General features: G+C 43.2%; 1 non-coding gene across 1 annotated transcript; it reads left to right on the top strand.

Annotated features, from left to right (window-relative positions):
- The first annotated feature begins 2,367 nt into the window (after positions 1–2,367).
- Positions 2,368–2,441, top strand: trnan-guu (transfer RNA asparagine (anticodon GUU)). Its single transcript has one exon. It is a non-coding gene; the product is annotated as a tRNA-Asn (tRNA).
- The last annotated feature ends 265 nt before the right edge of the window (positions 2,442–2,706 follow it).

Below are 2,706 nucleotides of genomic sequence, written 5' to 3'. Positions count from 1 at the left end.
TATTCTTATTAATCTGGCTGGTATGACAACGTAAATGATGTCAATCTGACATGAAAAACCTTAGCATTGATATTTATCTTGCGAGAAGGACAATGTTGGTCCAGTGTGTTTGTGTGTATATGTACGCCAATACGCCATGAAAGTGACTAGCCACTTCATCATTCTTCCATGATGTGGATGTTACATCCTGGACCTGTAATGAGATTCCTGTTATTTTGCCCTGCTGAGGGTCAATGCCAACACAAGGCTCTCTAGTGCAATCAGTCAGTTAGCTTGTTTGACTGTCAATCTAAAGGTTGGTGCTTCGACACCACCCAGGGATGACATTTTTCAGATTGTGGAGATGTGAACTGACCCTTCCTGACTTGGCGTGAGCTCTCATGAGACTTTGGCCTGCTGAGGGTCAGTATAACCACAAGTCTCTGTGGTGCAATTGGTTGGCGCGTTAGACTGTTAATTTAAAAGTTGGTGATTTGAGCCCACCCAGGGATGCTGTCTTTCTGTTTCTAGTGATGTGGAAAACCTTCCTGGCCTTACAGTAAGCTTGCTTTTGACCTGCTGTGTTGGCCTGCTTAGGGTCAGTATAACCACAAGTCTCTGTGGTGCAATTGGTTGGCGCGTTAGACTGTTAATTTAAAAGTTGGTGATTTGAGCCCACCCAGGGATGCTGTCTTTCTGTTTCTAGTGATGTGGAAGACCTTCCTGGCCTTACAGTAAGCTTGCTTTTGACCTGCTGTGTTGGCCTGCTTAGGGTCAGTATAACCACAAGTCTCTGTGGTGCAATTGGTTGGCGCGTTAGACTGTTAATTTAAAAGTTGGTGATTTGAGCCCACCCAGGGATGCTGTCTTTCTGTTTCTAGTGATGTGGAAGACCTTCCTGGCCTTACAGTAAGCTTGCTTTTGACCTGCTGTGTTTCCTGTTGTCACATGTGATTGGTGTGTTGTTGAACATGAAAGATGACAAGTTATGATACCTACTGGTAAAATGGCTGTCAATGGTCTCTGATCTTCTGTTACTCAATAGCTTGATCATTCTGTGTTCTCCAAGGAACATATAATTTATTCTTATTAATCTGGCTGGTATGACAACGTAAATTATGTCAATCTGGCATGAAAAACCTTAGCACTTATATTTATCTTGCGAGAAGGACAATGTTGGTCCAGTGTGTTTGTGTGTATATGTACGCCAATACGCCATGAAAGTGACTAGCCACTTCATCATTCTTCCGGAGTCAGTCCCCTAATTATTTTTGAATGGGCTTGGCGATTATATATTACATTTGTTAAAATGCAGTTGTTTAAAATATATATTTATCAGAATATATTTGTGATTGCGGCTGAAATTACTCCTGCCAGATGCCTTTTAATATAATGTTGTGCTGACGAACATTGCGCTACATTTTTGCCCTTATAAGGCCATTCAAAAAGCTAACACACATTAGAAAACTACAGGTCTACTTCCTTGAAAATGTTGCTGCACTTTTGATGCACGTTAACACAACCATTGGAACAAAGTGTTGTTGTTTCGTAAACTCCATGTTCAGTTGGATGAGAGCACAAATGGCCAGAGATCAAGCGTCAGGGTCAAATACACCACAAGTCTCTGTGGCGCAATTGGTTAGCGTGTTAGACTGTTAATCTAAAGGTTGGTGGTTAGAGCCCACCCAGGGACGACAGTTCTCAGTTTGTTGTGCTCCATGATGTGGATGTGACATCCTGGACCTGTAATGAGATTCCTGTTATTTTGCCCTGCTGATGGTCAATGCCAACACAAGCCTCTCTAGTGCAATCAGTTAGCGTGTTTGACTGTCAATCTAAAGGTTGGTGCATCATCACCACCCAGGGATGACATTTTTCAGATTGTGGAGATGCTGTGAACTGACCCTTCCTGACTTGGCTTGAGCTTCCATGAGTCTTTGGCCTGCTGAGGGTCAGTATAACCACAAGTCTCTGTGGTGCAATTGGTTGGCGCGTTAGACTGTTAATTTAAAAGTTGGTGATTTGAGCCCACCCAGGGATGCTGTCTTTCTGTTTCTAGTGATGTGGAAGACCTTCCTGGCCTTACAGTAAGCTTGCTTTTGACCTGCTGTGTTTCCTGTTGTCACATGTGATTGGTGTGTTGTTGAACATGAAAGATGACAAGTTATGATACCTACTGGTAAAATGGCTGTCAATGGTCTCTGATCTTCTGTTACTCAATAGCTTGATCATTCTGTGTTCTCCAAGGAACATATAATTTATTTTTATTAATCTGGCTGGTATGACAACGTAAATTATGTCAATCTGGCATGAAAAGTAAACTCCATGTTCAGTTGGATGAGAGCACAAATGGCCAGAGATCAAGTGTCAGGGTCGAATACACCACAAGTCTCTGTGGCGCAATTGGTTAGCGCGTTAGACTGTTAATCTAAAGGTTGGTGGTTCGAGCCCACCCAGGGACGACAGTTCTCAGTTTGTTGTGCTCCATGATGTGGATGTGACATCCTGGACCTGTAATGAGATTCCTGTTAATTTGCCCTGCTGATGGTCAATGCCAACACAAGCCTCTCTAGTGCAATCAGTTAGCGTGTTTGACTGTCAATCTAAAGGTTGGTGCATCATCACCACCCAGGGATGACATTTTTCAGATTGTGGAGATGCTGTGAACTGACCCTTCCTGACTTGGCTTGAGCTTCCATGAGTCTTTGGCCTGCTGAGGGTCAGTAT

Source organism: Oncorhynchus mykiss, chromosome 21, assembly GCF_057628025.1.
Source record: "Oncorhynchus mykiss isolate SJ-2025 chromosome 21, ASM5762802v1, whole genome shotgun sequence".
In the NCBI taxonomy this organism is placed as follows: Eukaryota; Metazoa; Chordata; class Actinopteri; order Salmoniformes; family Salmonidae; genus Oncorhynchus; species Oncorhynchus mykiss.
The sequence above is the reverse complement of the archived record's forward strand: the minus strand, read 5'-3'. Positions and strand labels throughout refer to the sequence as shown.